This window comes from Triturus cristatus, chromosome 1_2 (assembly GCF_964204655.1).
Source record: "Triturus cristatus chromosome 1_2, aTriCri1.1, whole genome shotgun sequence".
Classification (NCBI taxonomy): Eukaryota; Metazoa; Chordata; class Amphibia; order Caudata; family Salamandridae; genus Triturus; species Triturus cristatus.
In genome coordinates this window covers 445,477,107-445,498,191 of record NC_140580.1, presented here as the reverse complement: position 1 = coordinate 445,498,191, position 21,085 = coordinate 445,477,107, and the positions used below count along the sequence as shown (strand labels likewise).

At 43.0% G+C, this 21,085-nt stretch overlaps 1 protein-coding gene and 1 long non-coding RNA gene across 6 annotated transcripts in view; one reads left to right on the top strand and one right to left on the bottom strand.

Moving 5' to 3' along the window:
• Window positions 1–21,085, top strand: part of EXOC6 (exocyst complex component 6) — a 1,441,232-nt gene that overhangs the window by 358,173 nt on the left and 1,061,974 nt on the right. The window lies entirely within an intron of this gene.
• LOC146867469 (uncharacterized) overlaps window positions 1–21,085 on the bottom strand; it is a 415,701-nt gene that overhangs the window by 471 nt on the left and 394,145 nt on the right. The gene's annotated exons all lie outside the window — the stretch shown is intronic.

Here is a 21,085-nt window from a genome sequence, read left to right as displayed (position 1 = left end):
CGGGCTTGAAGGTCCCGGGCATCTCTGCACCGGGGCCGTATATCACCATTAACCCCAAAGTTGCATAGTGACACTAAAATAACAGATTCATAAAAATTCCACACTCTATTAATTCAAAGGTCCATAGGGGTCAAGTAATACCCACCATGTAAGGGATGCAAGAATTAAACAATCCCATTCAGCATAAGTGGATGCAGTGCCAGAGCCGTAGAGTCTGTAAAAAGTTTTCCCTTCGTTTTTTTTTTTATAAAGATTGAGATTTATCTATAAATCAAAAAATAACAGAGATAGTCAACGTTTAAAAAAAAAAAAAACACCATTCAAGGAAACTACACTATGAAAATAGGCAGGCAGTGCCAGCCTATAGATTTGTTACTTACATTCAAGCGTTAAATTCTATAGCATCACCATATTTTCCATGGTTGACCAAGTCACGTCATTTTTAATATTTTCTTGTTTTGAAAGACCGAGAGATAACAGTCTTCACAGTCTGCGATAGGAAATAATAGGTTTAAGGCAAGATGTGTTCTCATAAGATAATTATGACTGTGATATTAAAAACGTCCCTTAACGATAATCTTTTATGATACAACTTGAGCCAATACTAGTACCAAGCCAATGGGCATAGAAGAGGTTAAAAAAAATCGAGTGCTTGGACTAAGAAACCTGTATTTAATGACATCATTCTATTGGCAATAAATCCTGTCAGATCCATATGAATTATCTACTGAACTATTGAGGTCACTCGTTTAGCCCAAATTTTCATTACATTTTGTAATCGGCATTTAATAAACTTATTGGTCAATATCAATTGACATCTTTAGGGTTCTTGACCATCTTGACAAAGCTAATAATTGTAGACTCTTTAAAATCCGAAGGGATCTCCACTCTTTTTTTTAATAGAATTTAAAAACTTGACTAAAAATGGTATCCGTTCGCTAAAAAAGTTTTATAAAATTCTGTTGGGAGGCCCTCATTGCCACTAGGCATTGTGGCCAGGACAAGTTGGATTTCTGTTGCTGTAATGTCTGCCTCTAATTCTTCTACCTGTATGCTTGTCAATCAAGGGAGTTTTATAGAGTGGAAATAATAAGATATAGTCTCCTTTGAGACCATATATTTAGCTGCATTTAAGTCATTATAGTGCTGCAAAAACATTTGGCTATCCTATCCTTTTCAGAAACCACAGCACCTGTCTCTGGTTCATCCAGTTCCACAATCATTGTTGCTTCCTGTTTAATCCTGGTAGAATGAGCAAGGAATTTCCCTATCATCTGGCTTTCCTCATACACCCGGTGCTGATATAGCAGTGAGCTCTGTATTTCCTCTAGAACAAAAAAGTCTCTTAACTTGTGCTTAGCTTTGGTTAATTCCCTATCAACAGCATTTTGTGTCGCCAGGCAACTAACCCTAAACTGTATTAAATTATCAACTGCAGATTGGCATTGAGCTATACGTGTCGCCTGACTTTTGGATTGTGCAGCCACGAATGCCACCATTTGTCCCTGGATTGTTGCCTTAAAGGCTCCCCAAACTGAAAAAAAGGATGCAGTGCCCTTGTTTATCTGAAAACAATTCTCTCTATAATTTCTCGTATCTGTTACCCATTGCTGGTTAGAGAGAAGGAAGGGGTCCATCTGCACCTTTCCTTTTTTTTTCTAGTTTCTACCTCTGAATCGATACGAACCAAAGAATGATCAGAAAAAGCATTAGCCCATATTTCAGAACCCACACAGTTAAGAGAATGAGAAATTTTAAAAAACACTATACGAGAGGCCGATTTAAATCGCTGTGAATGACAAGTATATTGTGAAAACTGTAGGTTAGCTATACTCCATGGATCCACCAGATGATACTCCCTTTTCAGTATATCTATTATTTTCTTGGTATAAGGCTTTAACTGCTTCTTTGTTTTGTTCGATGTATCCCTTACCAAATCCTGTATGAAATGAAAGTCCCCTCCTATAATTATGGGGCCTTCTTCTCCCATGGCCACCTCACTAATCTGGAGGATTGCTTTGGAGTCATCGACTACCAGGGCATAATAGCTCACTAAGTTAATCGGGTTCCCAGTTATCCGGGATGTGATCCAGATCCATCTACCATCAGGATCCCGACGAACTTGTATGTCCTCCCCATCTAACCCTTTACCAAGATACACTATCATCACCCTCACTGACAGCCCAGCTGAAGCAAAATATGCCTGCCAATAGTGTTTAGGGATAAATAGTTTTGGCATGTTCGTTTTCAAGTGTGTCTCCTGAAGCATTAAAACTTGTGGCGAGAAAGAGGTTACACCATTAACAATGGAAGATATTCACATTTTAAAACCAATCACTTCTATAGGCATTTTTTCCATGAGATAATATATTTTCTATTCCGATTTCTCAGGGATGAACAGAGGGAATCCCACATGCGCTGCTGTTAGGAAGCTGCTTCCGCCTACCCCCTATCCCTCAATGCACACCATTGATCAGCTCCTGCTCCTGGGTTGAGGATACCAACCTGAGGAGACGTGGCAAGTCAGGCTGCACAGAGGCCCAAGTGGCTTTGTTTTTCTCAGAGGGGCACCACTCAGGGTCCCAGGACGGAGCTAATTGGAGCAGCGGAGTTTCCCTCATCCCGGTCTTTCACACTTTGGGCACCATTAAGCTGACTACAAGATCAGGCATATTGCAACGGAGGAGGAAGCGAGTATAGTGGAGGAGGAGGCCAACTTTGGATATCTCGATCTTCTGCCATTTCCTAAACTGGCATAGCAAAAAGAACCAAAAGGAAAAAAAAGAGAAGACATCGAGTGGCAACAAGGGGAGGACACCAGGTTTCACGCCAGTTGGTAAGTACCTAAGTGAATGAGGTCTCATTTGAAAAGCTGATTGGGGGTGGGTCGCTGGGGGGCTCTCCTCTAAGTACTCTAATCCTAAATTAAATCAAAGACAGAACAGAACTGGGGAATAAGGAAAATAAAAAGTATGGATGGAAGAAAAAAAAAATGAGGAAGCACATAAAAAAGACAAACATGATTGGCAATATGGACAATGCTCATAAACCCAAAGCACGATCAGCCCAAATAAAAAATTGAGCTGCAGCAAGGGCAGAGCTGAGCCAAAAAGTATGTCAGAGATCTGCAAAAATGTCCTTAGTCTCAGAGGAAGAAACCACTGACAATAGTGTTGTTAGCAGTGGAGGCGATCCCAGACTCTGAAACATTACTGATATCAGAGAAATCGGGGATGGGAGACCCCATTGTCAATTCCTCCGATCAGGAAAGTGCAAAAACTAGCAAGGGGGGGAGAAAATCTTCACCTGGATGCTCAGGAAACAATTATTAAGGTGACCCCAGACAAGCCAAAAGATTACCCTATCTTTATAAAAGCGAAAACGTCAACAAAAGCATTACAGGGAAATCCTCTAAGCAGTGAACTAAGTTATATAGCAAAAATCCAGCTTCCACTTATAAATTCAAAACAGATAGCTCAGGGAGAGCAAGGCTTTCAGCTATCCTCCACTGAACAGTGGAAATCTTCAACGGCAATCCAGCTTCAGGAGCAGTCTCCTACTATAATTACGGCTATACAGAGCCAACAAGAACAGATCCTTGTAGAACAAGGCGAACCACAAAAGGCGACACGATTAAAACAACAAGGTGAAGTGACCACTGTTCAGTGGGATTTAAAAAATATTCTGAACCTTATTTTGGACGAAATTAGAGTATTAAAGACTACACAAGCTAGTGAGATTACATCTCTGCATCAGCGGTTGTCTAAGATAGAAAAAGCAGTGGCAGTTTCCCAGCAAGAATACAGGAGGCAGAGTCAAGGATCTCGCATCTCGAGGACCAGATGAATGCCATGCAGCAACAGGTCACCCTAGTAAGAAAAGAAAAATCATCACTTGAAGTTAAAACCGATGAATTGGAAAACCATTCACGCCACTCGGATCTATGCGTGGTAGGAGTTCCGGAAGGGTGCAAGGAGTCGCAAGTTCTCCAATGGGTCGAGTCACTTGTAAAGAAAAATGTACTGTCAGAGTACTCGGGCGATCTTACAATCACGCGCGCACATTGAGTTCCTGCTCAACCATCTCCAAATTCTAAACTGCTACAGACAATCTTGATACATTTTGCAGATTTTCGTGTAAAGGAGCGGATTTTAAAAAGAGCTATTCAGAGGAAGCAGTTCACCACGTAGGAGATACCCTGCTGCTGCATCTTCTCAGATAAGTCAGCAGCAGCAGCATGGCGCAGGAAGGAATTTTTAAAGTTACTACAGCTCTTTAAAGCTCAGGGTGTACAGGCAGCAATTGTCCAACAGTCCAAATTAAGAGTGTTGGTTAAAGGAAAATTTTATATGTATTCTTGTTTGGATTATGGCCAGGAAATGCTGTAAAGGATCACAAAATAAAACAACATAAGGTCAAGAAATGAGAACTGAAATGGGGCTGAGATTGATGGGTACAATAGGTGTTGGTGTAGTGTTTTATGTTTTTTTATGAATGGGAAGGGGTGTGGGCAGTCTACCGGTTGCAATACTGTGGCACCCAAAAGGAACAGATTCCGCCTTGAGAGGGGTATTGTGGACTATTCCTCTCTCAAACGGGGTTTTGGTGGTTTGGGGTGTGGGGTATTTAGCGGGGCACAGATTGGCTTTAGGGTGGTGTTGGGGAGCATCGGCAGGAAAAAAATAAGCAGAGTACTAGGTAACAACAGAATGCATTGCAAATGCTTGTTGATTTTTATTTTCACTCTTTTAGATGTAGTTATTTTGTTTAGTTTAGTAAAGCTGCAGGAGAAATTACAAAGTGAACAATGAGGCTGTGAAAAATTGTGATGGATAATCTGATAATGCTGGACATTTTCTCAATTAAATATTTAAATGATGGAAATGGCAAAACATGAAATATTTGTAATTGAATCATCAATGTAGCATAGGCACGTTTTGGAGGAACAGCTTGAACGTTGGTTGGGTTATTACTCTATTTTTGGGTGCATTCACAATAGTGTTTTTCTTCAAAACAAACTTTATTGTGTCTGCATTTAAAATTCACTGCATTACTTACAGGATATTTACGATGAGAGACCATCAGCATTGTGACATCATATCTGTTGACATATAGGGTATCTACACAAATTTTATAAGAAAAGAAGACACAAAATCTAAACACAATGAGCTTACAAATACTAGCTCGTAACAGCTTAACATCGCATTCACAATAGTTATAAGTTACAAATATTCTATTCTCATTAAGTACTAGCTTAAAATGTCAGGATATTGTACCAACGTCTGACTGAGTTTAGTAAGCAAACAATACTGTAGCAATGAGAATGTTTTTTATTGTACCCTTTATTTGTGAATTCCAAAGTACATGAAGCAACTGATGCAACACAACTCTGTTATTTAGAGTGCATGAGGCAACTATGCTGTTGCAAACTATGTAAGCTCAACTTAGAGTATGCTGTTTTAGGGAATAGTGGGTATACATTTTTGAGTTACCTGTGCACTGTTTATTTTGTACTATTTTTTGCGTACGTTGGCAAGATACTGCATGATGTACTCTGTTCGGTGGGATTGATTGTATGTTTTGAATGTATGATTTTTTTATTTTTTTTATTTTTCCGTTAACATGTGTTTGTGCAAACAATGAAGATAATTTCAACAGATAAGCATAGCCTAGTATAGCCTTATAACCTGCTGCCGAGGGCTATACAGTTGTTGAAGGCTCTGGACCCGAGTTATAGGCCTAAGCTGCAGGCAAGGGCCTATAATGAGGGAGAGAGCCTTTAACAGCCGGTATATGGCCTGAGGCAGAAGGGCTATAATGCTATTAGAACATTACACCTACTAAGGGTAGTAATTTAAAAAGGGAAAGACATGAAGACACACATTGATATGTCTGCGCTCTTGGCTTATACCGGCCAATATAAGCCTGGAGCTACTCCATTGTCTTCAGTGGAGCTCTCAACATTCCAATGTTATATTATAAACTTAAATATTGGCATCAGAGTGCATTAGTATATTCCTTCTCAAGCATCTGGGGAGCGGCCAATCATCAATCACTGAACACGTCTCTACCAGTTTCCATGCCACTCCACAATTTCCTCCACTGTCTCACGAGGCACTTGTATTAATCTACCTAGATTCACACCTCCCTCATCCTTGAACAATGCCTCCAACTTTTCTCTTAAACTCCTGCAAAGAGAATGTTTAATGCTGCTGTAAATAAACAATTTTAGTGTTCTTTATATTTTATTACATCATTTTACTATCAATATGTGTATGGTGTTACATTCTGTTAATATATATTGTCTGACTGACTGTAGCAGAATCTTTCTAATACACCCGCATCCTGCTTTAAGTTCATTTACACCGAGATGCTGTCTGGATAAAGGGTGATCTTTCAAAGGGCCTGTGACAGACACAGACACAGAATACAGGAACTGAGCAATTAAGTGTAAAACGGTAGACTGGCTTGCAAAGCCTTTGTCAAAGTTCTGCAGGAAACAGTCCAACTGCTTGGTTTGTGGGCTGTCTTGAGCCACCGTGATATTTTTTGCAATGATCTGTGCTTGAATAAAGGGACTGAATTCAAAGTCACTATTTCAGATTAAATCACACACAAGGAGGTGTTTATAATTTGATGCTATCAGTTCACATCCACGTTGTCCCTAGAGTGGATTCGAGAGTTCTGCTATGATGCAGTTTGATGGGTTAGAGCCCCTAGAACGCAACACAGTGGGATGAATTAGTATCACTAAGGTTGCCACATCTTGGGGCAGGCATCTTCAAGGCAACACTCTGTTACCACAAAGCATCCCTTATAGAAAATGAAAAATAATACATAGATTTATGTAACTTTCTCATTACATCCTCCTATGTAACATATTCTTGCTGTTCCCTTGACGATTCATATCCTCCTTCTTCAAAGTGAGGTGTGACGTCTTGTAAAACGGTTAACCTAGTATTTATCTCCTGGACTCCTGTGAGCTTCTAGTCATACCAAATTTGTGAGGAATATACCGTCCCGCTTATTCCTCAGCTTATAAATCTCTCTCAAGCACCAGACTGCCACATAAAACTTGTCCCCAGCAATAGCTATCAGCTCTGTCAGTTGGCGCCTTGAATATTCATATTCCATATAACACGCTGTTTTGACATCAATATATATATTATTCTTCAACCTGCGTGCTTCCCTTGGATCCTTGTTTTCCGCTCATTGTGGGCCCAGAGCTCCTTTGGTGCTTCCCTGATGAATTACTCCACATTTTGACAGTGTTGAGGTGAAAAATCTGCTGCTAAGGTTTCGGGGTTTTCATCCTGCTGCAAGGGCCACAAGAAAATGACCATGTTTGACCCACATGACATCATTCTGCAATGGCCTGCGACTCCTGTACTTCAGTGCACCCAAAATCCATCAAGGAGCGGAAGGCCATGCGTTTTGGAGCCAAGAGTGTGACGGTCGGGACCAGAGAACAGTTCCATCTTGCAGCAGTTTGTGACTTTGCTTATCCATTTGTTTTCCGAATATTACACCTTTCTGGTTTACGCTAAGGAAAAACGAAAGTGGCAATTTGTATTTTTCAGTTTTTTTCAGTATGTGCCCTGTAGGGTTTAGTTAGTGTGTCTGCGCTGCCTGTGTTCTGTGGTGCTCCCTACTAGCGTGGTCGCGCCGGTGGTAGCGCCCTTGACGTCACAAGCTCATTAAGTTTAGATTCTCGCGGCATTCAAGTACGTACCATAAAGAATCAAGTGTTACACACATACTTTGCTCCTGTATTTCATATCTCGGGGACGGACTGCTCCTCATTGAACAGTGCCTGCTGTTCCATTCATTGACACTGTGTGGCGCTCTGCTCCTTAAAGTAGCCTCTTACAACCATAGCATCGGTAAATGCATGCTGCCACAAAATCAACGATTGAGTGTTGACGTTAACCAGGTTTCGTAGAAGTGGCTGGATTCTCTACCCAAAAAAGTTTTTAAAAATGTTCAGTTGTTTGTAATGTATTTGTTTTAATCATGAGAAACTAGCTTTTATTAATGTCTCCCGAAGAAATGCTTTGTATTTTCGGATGTTTGTTAACATTTAAGGTATTTGTAGTTGTTTTATTTTCTTGAATGTATTCAATATGTCTAGCGAGATTTAAACTGAGAGCATTGTCTGCCTGTCAGGCTCTTTTATAAATCAGATTATTAAATCAAATGGTTCGTCTTTTAAGGACGTATTTTCTACAATATCGCACGGATGAATTTACGGCTGCATTTTAGGAATAGCCAGATTACCCTTTCAATACAGCTAAAATAAACACGTTATTCTTTACTGATCCTTTCTCCACGCTTCCGATCTGCTAATGAAAGCAGCTTAATTATTTATTGTAGCAGTACACTTATGTATTCATGTATCTAGTTGAGTACATGGTTTGGAAGGTCTATTCACAAACATTCACTGCATCTGAAGTCAGGCACTTTTAGGCTTTATACGCGCGATTCAAGGGAAATGAACTGTAATGGAAAGTGGTATCCCGCACAACAGTGGCACGGCCACAGAACAGAAGACACTGTTTAGGCTTGCTTTAGAGGAGTGAAAATGCATGTCTGTGCTTGGAAAGGGGAAGCGGGGGCAGAAGCAATGAAGATAAAATACCATAATCTGCTAATCATAATAATAACTACCAAGAGCAGAAATGTAGCCAGTGCTTTCATGAAATGCTTGCTACCTGCCTCAATTACTGGCTAAACCGGATTCTTGAAGGTTCATGTGCTGAAACTTGTTCTTGAACAGAGTTGCTAAAGTTCAAGGTGTGTGACCCTGGGTGTAAGAATGTCTGGCATGTGGAGTGATGAGATGTACTTACACCTGACCAGTTTGGTCAAATACAAGAAGCAAAACAAATAAGTCCAGTACGAAGAAATTAGAAGTGTTTCAATGTATGAGACTACTTTTTGCAGGTGATTAGTCAATCGAGAAGCAACACGCCTTTTAAAATTATTTTCTTTCCTAGTTGGTCAAACATCAGTCCGATGTTAGTCTGGTGGCATGAGATGGGTCACAGATTTGACCTAGTGGCAAATCATCTCAAGCACAGGAAAATTGATATTTTTATGAGAGTTGTGCTGTCTGTTTGGTAGAGCTTACAACAAAATCATTGTGGTGTTATGCAAAGTGGCGGCAGCGAGTGTCTACGTGTAGTTTTCAGTAGAAAATTGTACTACAGTTTCCTCTATAGAGCTGAACACATTGCATTTGAACGCAGGCTGAACGTTTTGGCAGCATAACTGCTCGTGGTAATTGCTTCTTCCCATGAAGTCTGGATGCACTTTCCTATTATGGCATAAGGATGGCATTGTGAAGGCTTCTGAAAAGATGGAAAAAGAAAGTAATTCCATTAGTCGGAGTAATTAAGTTGTAGTCACTGATGGGCCGGTCTTCTGAGATCTAAGTGTAACTAATCCATTGACCTCATGTTTTGTATTTTGTATAGTATTGACCCTTGAGGGATCTTTGGTGCGGCTGTGGCAGAAAAAGAGGCTGATATGAAATGAGAAATTGCACCTTAAGGAGACTTAATATTGTCTCGGGAAGGGAAAAATGAAAAATAATTTGTAACCAGGCCACTTGTCCGACCTACAGTTTAAATACTGAAACTCAGACTGCAAAACCTATATGAAGACATATTGAAAGCCTTTAGAATCTGTGTTGACGTGGACCCTGCAGTCTCACACATAGTAATAGTAACATTGGATGTCAAAAGAAAGATGTTGTGACTGCTAGATTTTATAGATTTTAGGTTAACTTATTTGTGTTGAGTTTAAATACCCGATATTTGTTCTGACAGTGATATATAATCCATCATATACAAAGCATTCATGGCATGCCAGATGAAGGTTTTTTTATTTGTAAATGTTGGAGGCGGGGGGTTCCATTAGGTAACCGAGCCAAAGAATGCATATCTGCTGTCCTTGAGGTTCGGAAAAGATCTAGTTGAGATATCCCGATTCTGTTTTTAGCTGCGGTGAAGTAGTAAGACGTACAGCTTTAATATTCCTAGTGTGTAGCATTTTTTTAAAACACTGTTTAAGAGGAATTTATCTGAAGAGACCAGCCGTTGAGTGGTATTTTCTTTATAACAATTAGAGTTTTATGACTATTCCTCGAGTGAGCTACTTTCCCGAAGCCATTGGTTGACCTGATTCATTAGGTTGTGCAGACATTAGGTTTAGTAGAGCTACTTTGAAAAGGTGGGGGAAGCCCTACAGGTGATCGATCGCATGATTTTGACCCAATAGAACCTTGTTGTCCGCAGACCCTCAGTGAGAGGGACAGTCTTTCCTTAGTAGGCGGGATTTACCTGAATGTTGTAAGTGTACTCCAACAATCGTGAAGTTTCATGTATTTCTCTAAGACTGAATTTATTTTATATCCTGTTTGCCCAGATTCTGCAGAGTGAAAGAAAATCGCCTCTTTGGACTTTGTATCTTCACTCCGCTATACTAATGTATGTGGCTATGATACAACGACATGTAGAATTTTTCAGGTTACTCATGAGAACCTGGCGTCACCGTAGATGTAAAACTGGGTGCTACTGTGTGGCAGATACTGCTTTAGGAGCTATAAAAAAGCAGGGTTAAGGAGAGCTGGCATTCTACTTTCACACCCAGCATACATGAGACCAAGCCTTCTTCTGTTTTTTATACTATTTACCGAATTCAACCCCCCTGGGTTTTGCCCCATAGTTAGTACCTGGATTTTTAAGTAGAATACCTTCTCAGTTCCTTTTTTTGTTTTAAAGTTGGCTTAGAGAAGGTGTTCACATTTTCCTCCATTGCCTTAACTTGTCTTTGTGCTGGAGCAGTCAGCATATCAAAACAATGGAATAAGGGCTTTCATGCTTTTTAACCTGTGAAATGGAAAAAAAAGTATATTCTATCAACTTTTTGGTGGTAGCTCATATTATTACCATTTTTGAAAGGACTGAGATGGCGGTACGAAATACTTGTTTGATTTGATATTTATTATTGGGATATTATAGAGAGGCCAATGGACAGGAAACTGTATTTCCAGTTCAGAGTAGGGTCCCTCCCTGTAAAAGCTTTCACCCATAAATGGTCAATCTCAAAGAATGATAAATGCCATCATTGTTCAGACTTGATTGAGGATGCCGGTCATTTGTTGTTTGTGTGTCCGCTTTATATTGCCCCCCGCCGTAGATGGATAAAACCAGTATGCCTAAATTTGGGAACACGTAGCTATAAGGAAGCTCTAAGAATTTTTGAATCTGATTGCACCCCCTGCTTGGTAATTGCCGTTGCTAAATTTTTGGGGTGGGCTTGGATATTGCGCCTTCGTACTTTGAAACCCACTGAAGCTGATCAATGAGTGTTTTGTCACCAAGAAATGTCTATTAATTTTATCTAATGTTTGATCTTTATGATCTTTTATTCACTGATGATGTTTTTATTTGATGTAATTCGCCAGCATAATGATTTAATGTATTTTTAAACTATTTTATCTTAGTATTTATGGAACTGTTAGGATGTATTTGCTTTTATGACATGCTGTCGAATAAAGCTTTTGAAACTTGAACTTGATATTTATTATATATTTTTCAGAAATCTATGTTTGTAAGAAGTTAAAAATTGTAAATTGTCACCTTCCTTCTGTCTATCAAAATGGAGATTCCCATGACTTAGTTAGTGACTGAGAAATTCAATCTATATGTACTGGAAGTCCTCTGGGAGTCTCCTAAAGGATTAGAAATCTAGGTATTAGTTCTACCCTTCCTGTACACAGAGACCAAACAGGATTTATGCCCAACTTCTCCACCAGCTAGAACCTCAGGCGCCTTCTCAACTGGATGCCATAAAAGGCTCAAAAACACCACTGGCCATACTTTCTATTGATATGGAAAAAACATGTGATTCAATACATTGGCTTTACCTCTTCTGGGTACTGGAATGCTTTGTACTACCTTTTTGTAGTTTAATAGCTCTCCTTTACAGGGATCCCACGTCTGTGATTCCGGTCAGTGGTTAAATATCAGCTACCGTCCCTTGGAACGGGGCACCAGGCAGTGGTGTCCTTTCTTTTCCCTTCTGCTTGCCCTCAATATTGAGCCACTGGCATAGTGGGTCAGATCAAATGAACAACTCATCGACTTCGGGATTTAGGATGGTTAGCAGACGGAAAAAATATCCCTGTATGCTGAGGATGTCCTACTGTATGTTGCCAACCCTGGAGGTACACTAAGGCCTCTGCTGGCAGGTTTTGAAGATTTTGGAGAGTCCTCTGGATACAAGTGAACTGCGGTAAATCTGTATTATATAGGATTGGCAATTGAGTTTTAGAGGATGAAATCCCTACTTCTCTCTAGGTGGTAACCAAAGGGTTTAAGTACTTCGGCATCCACATAACACAGAGGCTGGACAGATTTCTGGAAAGGAACCTGGAGGGGCTGGTGACAGAAATGCAGTAAGATCTCTTCAGATGTCATAAATTACCACTCACCCTCTTATGGAGAGCAGCCATTTTCAAAATGATATAACTACCTGAACTCCTTTTCATCATGCAAAATACACCATTCCCAGTTCCAGAAACTGTCCTTTTGAGAATGGAGAAAGAAATTGGGCTGCTACTCTGGGACAGGACAAGACTGCCCGCAGATCGCTCTAAAAACCCCCTTTTTATAATGGGGGAGGGAGAGCTCTTCCAAATACAAGAGCTTAGTATTGGACATCCCAGCTACAGGCAATATATGTGAATGGATTAATGCCCATGTAGATTACTCTGTGGTTAGACTGAACAGGCAAGGCATGACAATCCCTAGCTGGAGACAATATATCAATGGCAGACTCGAGAGAAAGAGTCTCCTCACCCCGCACAGGGGCCCTTATCCACCTGGGATAGGGCAATATTCCATATCAGCTGGACCGGTAAAATCACCCTGAATGATCTCGTTATTGGAGGGAACCGTTCTGAAGGAGAATTGCAAGCTTTGGGGTAAACCTGTGAGATTCACCTGTTATTTTCTGATTAGGTAGTAAATCACACTGTTTTGATAATCCTGATAATGTATGTTATTGGTTGGAGGTTCTGGGACAGGGTCCCCAAGGAAAGAACTGGATCCTGGAGGACCATGATGCAAGGCCGTCCAGTGCGGAGGGACCTGCCTGGAGGGCTAGCAAGGAACCCGAGCCTGGGGGTAGACAGTCCCCTGAGAGGAGTGGTCCAAGGTAGTGATAAGGACCATGGCTCTGGCCTTATCGGACCAGCGGCTGGAACTGGGGGAGAACGCATCAATGCAGGAGGAGACACCGATGTTAGAAAATACAGAGACTTGATGTGGCAATTCATATTCTACAAATGTATGCAACACTGTTTAACTATACAGGGAGGACTTGTCTTAGTTTATTTCCTCTTCATGCTGATCATTGATAGAGGGGATGTGCATAGCGGAGATTGTTGGACTGGAGTGTGAAGATTTGCCTTTGTACACCATGTTTTGTTTGAATTGAAAAAGGCTTGCTCTCTGTAAGATAGGGAGGGTTTTGTTGGGATGCCTCTCTACGTTTGTGGTAGGTAGTGGTTGAGGAGGTAGGGGTTAGGTAGTGGGTCATGACAGCAGGAGACAAGTTGGATTCACAATATAGTAAGTTGTTAATATGCTTCCTATCCGGGGTGATTCTGTCATTCGAAGGGGCACTTGAAGTTTTGCAATAGTTATGTCACTCTGTCTCACTACCATTTTTCCTCACTCAGGGTAGGCTCACTTTTTTTCCTTTCCTGCTGCTCCTGGTTGGATGGGATGTGTTAGAAATGGGATTTCAGGTTGGCTAAGGCTTGCGCCAAAGCCAGGCAGAAACCACCACTCTAGTCAGGGCAAGGGAGTTACACGCTGAAGATAACGCTTGCTCACCCCCTTGGTAGCTTGGCACGCACAGTCAGGCTTATCCCAGAGGCAATGTGTAAAGCGTTTGCGCAACACACACTCACAGCAGCAACACACTAGGCACACCACAAAAGAAACTCCACACAAGGTTATATATAAAAATAGGCTTTGTATTATCCAAAACACATTAGAATAGTAACCACACAGTATACACTGTACCAATTGGCACTAGGCAATATTCACAGGGGATTATATACAGGACCAGGCCAATCGGGGCACGGTCGGAACCATCAGAATGCAGGTAGTAAATATAAAACACAACCAGTAACTACTGGTGCCATAATGACCTAAGCATTATCACCTTAGCATTAGACACCATCCTAAATTATCATAGCATGACATTATGCATAAACACATGAGGCCCCAAACCTCATTAGCATAAACACATTACGCATCGTTATTGTGCATGAACATCTTAGCATAACTCATATTAGGGCATGCGCCCTATCACCATCATAATGCTGAGCCTAGGCCAACTGGCCTTCCACTAGGCCTAAAGGTGTCCTCTGTCCAGAAATGTCAGGGCTTGTAGATAGGGCTTCACAATTAGCCCTGGGGCTACCAAAACAGCCACAACAAAGGGGCGCAATGCGCTGGGGCAGGGCAGGAGTGTAACTCACCCCTTTCTTCTCATTATAAACGAAATGCCCCCAAAGAAAAGAATGGCACTGGCACTACTGTGCCTCCTGGGTCCCCACTGGGACTTTCTAACAAATGTGCCCAACGTCGCAGATGCCCGCGCTGGTGCGGTGCAGGTGTGGAAAATAAATGCAGGCACTGGCCACAACAGCCTCTCCGTCCCACTCCGGGACTTTTGCAACAATGCACCCAACGTTGGAGCAGCCCGCTCTTCTGCGGGGCCGCTCAGGAAAACCTGGAACTTACAATGTGCCTCGAAAGGGGCTCCCCTCACCGTGCTCTCCCAGCGCAGCTTCCCATGTGGCCCCACTCAACGGGGCTCAGCTGCGCTCTCTCTCTCTGCTTCCTTCGATCACCGGTGATCTCCGCAGGCCTTCGTAGGCACCACACGGAGGGCTCACACCGCGGCTGTGGGGGCCAGGCCTCCAAGACTCCGGAGCTTACCTCCGAGAACTTCCAGCCCGGGCGCGAGGTCCCGCCCACAACCAGGCAGCTTTGCCGGACTTCCGGGTCGCGCTAGCAGTGGCCCGGCGGCACCTTCAGTCGGCGGCTCCTTAGTGCGGGGTGGGCATCCGCCCGTAGATAAAACCAAAAGCAGGGTGGGCAACCGCTATCAGCACCTCAATGCTGGGTAGGCACCCACTTTTAAAATATGTATAAGGCGGGGTAGGCTCCCGCTCTGTTTGGCAAAATGCGGGGGATCCCCATGTCGGGATTCCCTCGAAATAGATTTCAGCCCCACGCTGCGACTCCCCAAAACTCTTCAGAATAGAAGTAAAGTGCTCACCAGGCGCTATAGTCCAAAATCCAGGGGCACAGCTGGGTCCAGGCAGGCCAGCACACAGGGCCCTCCAGCAGGGAGGCAGTCCCTCGTGGCGGTCCCTTCCTGGGGTTCAGCAGCAGCAATTCTCCTCAGCCAGAAGAACAGCAGCCTCTTAAACACATTGGACTCTAATACTAATACCCCTCAAAGCCTTTGAAGTCTTTGTGCTCAGGGTGCAATGACCCCTGTCTAAATCAGTTCTCGGAGTCTTCCCTGCAAGTGACACCTTCTTCCTTTCATAGTGGGGACTGGGTCCTTAATCACTCAGCAGGAGATGGAGCCACTGTTTTATGGCAGCAGCCCAGGCCTCTTCACCTCCAGGGGCTACTCCTCTCCCCTACACTCCAGATGCAGGTCAGCCTGTTGCTGTCTCACCTCCTCCCCTTGGTCAAGACATTCCCCAGAGCCTATCACTTTCAAATCCAGACAGTCCATTCACAATCAGGCAGAGACACATAGAATTGTTAGAACAAGAAAACCAGCCACTTCTAAAAGCGTGGTTTCTAAACACACAATTCAAAAACCACCTTCACAAAAAGCTGTGTCATTAAATTGTGAGTTCAGGCACACTAAACTTCACCTCTCCATCTTAAGCCTATGGGAAGATAGGCTGGAAACATATTACACAGGCTTCCCCATTCTGCCCTATGGGCAAGATGGCCTTCCAACAGTGAAAAACGAAATGGAGATTATTTCACTGTCAGGACATGGTACACACATCAGTACATGTCCTACCTTTCACATCCACAGCCCCCTGCCCAGGGGGTACCTTGAGCCTACCATAGGGGTGCCTGATGTGCATAAAAAGGGAAGGGTAAGGCCTGGCAAGTGGGTGCACTTGTCAGGAGAATATGGCAGTTTAACAAACTGCGCGCAGGCACTGCAGTGTCAGGCTTGAGTTCTCTTTTCAGGGCTACTTGTGTGGGTGGCACAATTAGTGCTGCAAGCCCACTAGTAACACTTGCATTACCAGCCCGGTCACACATAGTGCACTATATTAGGGACTTTACTAGTAAGGCAAACATACCAATCATGGACAACCAATTATCATTACACTTTATACAGGGAGCACTTGCACTTTGACACTGATCAGCAGTGGCAAAGTGCCCAAAGCATCTAAGTTGGCAACACCCTGTCAGAAAAAAGGTCTAGGGGGAAAGCAAAAAGTTTAGGTAACTTTAGCCAACAAGCATTTGCAATGCAATAGGTCTCGCATTTGTGAGAGTTTAAGCTATTGGCATTGTAAATGACAATGCCTTTTATTTATCTGTTTTTATATTTAACACTTAAATAAAAGTCACTATCATTTATAATGCCAATAGCTCAAACTCTTGTAAATGCAAATCAGTCTCACTGTGCCACTGAAACTAAACTATACCTGCCTGAAGAGCCCTAACTAGGGTTAAACCAGTCCTTGGATGCTTGTGTTCCAGTTCAGGGAGGACCTGGCCTGGCAGTTCAGTCTGGACTATTCCCATGGGTAGCAGGGTGAAGACTGATTTGCATATGGCTAGGTCCAAACTGAGGTGGCATGCTGAGAGAAAAACGATGGGTTGGGATGCGGCCCAAGCGATTGTCAGTGTCTGAGATTAATTCAAGCATTTCATCCATCACCTTCTTGTTTTTCCATACCTCCTGCAAATATTTGCGATGTATTTATTTCGGGCCCATATAGAACACCGTTCTTTTGTGTGTAAGATCGCAAAACTCTAGGGTTACGTGCAGTCTCCCCACTTGACCAGTCTAATACTTGGAGGTTGATTGAGAAAACAATCCTAAATCCACCCAGAGCAGGTGTGCGCCTTCAATATGCTGGGAATTGCAACAGTTTTTGGATTCCCAAACCATCATGCATTCTTCCTGGAATCTGCGTCTTGCATAGATTTAGAGGGGTAAGCTTGTTTGCCTCAAGACTGTCCATCGAGCAGGCAAGTGTGAAGTAAGAAAAGTATGCATATTCAAATGTTTCCTTTTCACTTTTTTCTTCTTATTGTGAGTGTGTTTCTATGTGGGTGTCTGTGTATGTTACGATACAAATTAAAAGAATGAGCTAATGCTATGTTATCACTTATCACACAGTTTTTTGTAGTGCCCCGTGAATCGTTTCCACAGCTTCTTGGCGCTGTGGTGTGCCTCTAGGAGCCTGGCAAGGGCGCATCGTCGCAGCTTGTATGAGGGGGGCCAGCTTTGCGAATCATGTGTGCAGAGTGTTCATATTCACGGAGCCTTAGTTTTCCCAGGAGGCACTTTTGCACTTTCGATCCATTTCTCAGGCTTGTTGTCCGTTTGTTTTGTATTATATTGATGGTTAACTTATACTTATATACTGGACACGCTGCAACTTTCGTTAGGTTAGAGTTGTACATGCATTGGTATTTGAGTGCACTCCAGTGCAACGAGCGGGAACAAGCCGTGATAGCTCTGTAGGTTAAGCGCCAACAGCAGTAACAAACAGATCGCAGCTTCATATCCTGACTGGCTGACTCCACCTTTCATCTCGCAGAGGTTGATATAAACCGAATATCTTTGAGTAGGCTAATAATCGCTCAATTTGGCAAGCGCCCAGAGTCAATTTAATTTGTGGAGTGAGTGTCCTGTGCACAAGGACAACACTGGTTTGTAAATATTGCCTGTGGTGGTGTTGAAAGTGGCACTCTTGTGAGAACGTATCTAGGCAGTGCATGGCAGTTTCTGGAATTGTGTTGGTGTTAGTGCACATGCTTGCTGTTTGTGTGTAAACATAATTCACTAGGGATATTTTAGTATAAGGGTGCAAAAGAGCACTTTTTGCCTGGGTCCCTTCATGGACAGTTAGAGATGTGGATTTAGCTGATGACTTTGAATGCAGCAAGGCCAGAGCACTGTGTAAACTAATCAGCCTCCTTGAAGGGGAATTGTGTGGATTAAATTTGAAACAACTGATAGGCTTAAATTAACACCCTTCATTACAAAAACACGAGTGGTGATTAGGTTAAAGGTAATCAGTTAGCCGTCTAAGGAAGCAGGCTGATATGTGGATTATTGCACCTAATCACCTTGTGAAAGGTGGAAGAGGCCAGTGTCCTGGCTAGAGTAGGCGGGGCTTCTTCAAGGACTGGCCAATGAGAGGCGGGCAGGAGTTACCTAGGTTTGAATGGGCCTCTAGCCTAGGCACTTGTCTGAGATTTATCAGGGCACAGTGGTCAGCAGCTGCCCTGGGAAAGAGGGGGCTTATTATATGGTCTAATACCATTCATTACGTTGAAGATAGTGCATTGACTTTGCATCAATGACACATGACACATTTTTCAGTACTGTATGTCATCAGTAAGTATTTATTGCAAAGGTCTCTATACATACTTTCATTTCAGCAATATATTATATTCCTATTTACGTGTTGGAAATGGTACTTACCATTCCGTCTACTTATTTTTCAAAAGTATTCAATCCACTAAATGTAACAAGAGCATAACACAAAATAGTTAACAAAAAATCTTAAAATGCAATCAGGGACTCGCCTAAGTGACATTGAGTGTATCTTTACCGTATTTGGAAGCTTATAGAATGTTTATGCTTCCATGGATCCATTCTTGCTATGTAAGACGTGCCCATCGAGGGCTTTTACAATATAGAATAATAAGACAGTCTATCAAACCTTTCAATTTTCCAAGCGTTAACATTTTGTCCGTAAGTGGTAAGCAGACTTTACTTTGTAACTTCCCTGGGAGGGGTGGAGTGGCGCGAGCAGAGTGTGAACGTCATAGACAGAAGCACCCAACGCAGGGCACGAGACACCGGGAAGTGATATAACCCCATTAAAAACTAGAATTATGGGAGACAGATAGGGACTCACCTGGGCAAGAGGGGAGCCTGAAGTTTTGCGAAAAGAAAGTGCAAAAACTGAAAACAAACAGGGAAGCGCCCGGTACATTCTAACGACCGGGGCTTCCCTACGCCCGGCAAAGAAGATCATAGTGGGCCCAGGACCGGAGAGCGCCGCCCTCCTCTCTCAGGTAAAAATGCACGCGCATGTGGACAGCCCCACGGCGTTAGCAGCGCACATCGCTGCTCTCGCCATGCAAGGGCTTTTTACATGTGCACGCGTACGGAGGGACAAAGATGGCGTCAGGCTGTCCACATGCGCGTGCATTTGCAGCTGCATGTGGACAGCCCGACACCATCTTTGTCCCTCCGTACGCGTGCACATGTTGAGAATTGATTACAAAAGACCTCGCATGGCAAGGGCAGCGCTGTGCGCTGCTAACGCCAGGCGAGACCTAAAAAGGGCCACGTCCAACCGGATGTATGCAACAGGGATTATTGAAATGGAGTGTGTATTTTTGGCATGACGAGTCATGATAGCGTTAATGTTCAAAGGCATTTTATTCTGTACCAGGGATGTCTGGGATGCCTCTCCACCATAGTGGTAGGCCATGCTTGGGGAGGTAAGGGTTAGACTGTAGATCCTGACAGCGGGAACCTTATTGGATGCGCATGTATAGTAAGTTGTTGATATGCTGCTCATCCAGGTTGGGGGGAGCTGTAATACGTTTCTTGTTCTCTGAGCCCACTGTTTGGAGTTGTTTGTTGATTTTTATTACAGTGCTGGGTGGCCGACATTGCAAGTATCTCCCCGTTTGGTGGTTCTTGACATGAAAGTTGGGGAGGGCGGGATCGTGGGTGGGGCCGCGTGAAGGAACATGCTATCCAATTGGCTCATCAAATAAATATTATCACGTTGAAGGTCCGGGGGCTCCGAAGTTACTGCAACTGCTACAGAGGCCATTTGTGCTTAGGCACCATAAAATACAAATCGCTGGTCTCCAGGAGACACATCTTATGTGGAAGGACACACAGAAGCTAAGCAAGAAATGCAGTTTTCATTTGTTTTCAACCTCATTCCCTCCTACGCTAGGAGGGTGGTCATTTGGGTGGCTCCAGGGATCCCCTTCAAGCACACCTATAGCAAAGCGGATGTGGAAGGGCGCTATGTCCTGTTGCAGGGCACTTTGGACAGCGAGGAGCTCACAATACTGGTTGTACATAGAGAACTGCAAACACTCTGGGACACACTAGATAAGACTACCCTTAAATCCTACTGTCAGTTCTTACATGGAGAGGGTGATAAATCTGGCAAACTCCTGGCTTGAGTCCTCAGGCTTGAAACAGAGATACCTCCCATTTTGCACGTCCGGAACGTACGTGGACAGTTACAGACCGTGCGACAAGACATTATGTAGCCCCTGCTGGACCATTTTAAGTTGGTGTTCCGGGCCAACCTGACAGACCCCGAGGGAGAGACAAATTTCTCGCTAGGGTTGGGCTTCCCCAGCTCTGAGAAGACCTCATGCAAGAATTAGAGGAGGACTTCTCAATAGATGAGTTGGGTGCTCCCATGAAGACGCTCAATAGATCAAAGAGCCTGGGTGGAGATGGATTTCCAGCGGAGTTTTAACAAACCTACTCTGCTGTCCTCAAGGAGAAAATGCTGGAGGTCTTTCTTAAGGCGAAGGAGAAAAGTCTTCTCTTAATACTGATCTAAAGATATTATGCAAAATACTAGCAACTGGATTGCAGGGGGTGGTCCGTGAGTTGATACATGAGGATCACGTGGCACCACTCATAACGTACGTAGACTGACTCATGTATTGCATTTTGCCACGGACAGAGAAAGGGAGATGGCTTTTGTTTCCCCTTTTTTTTT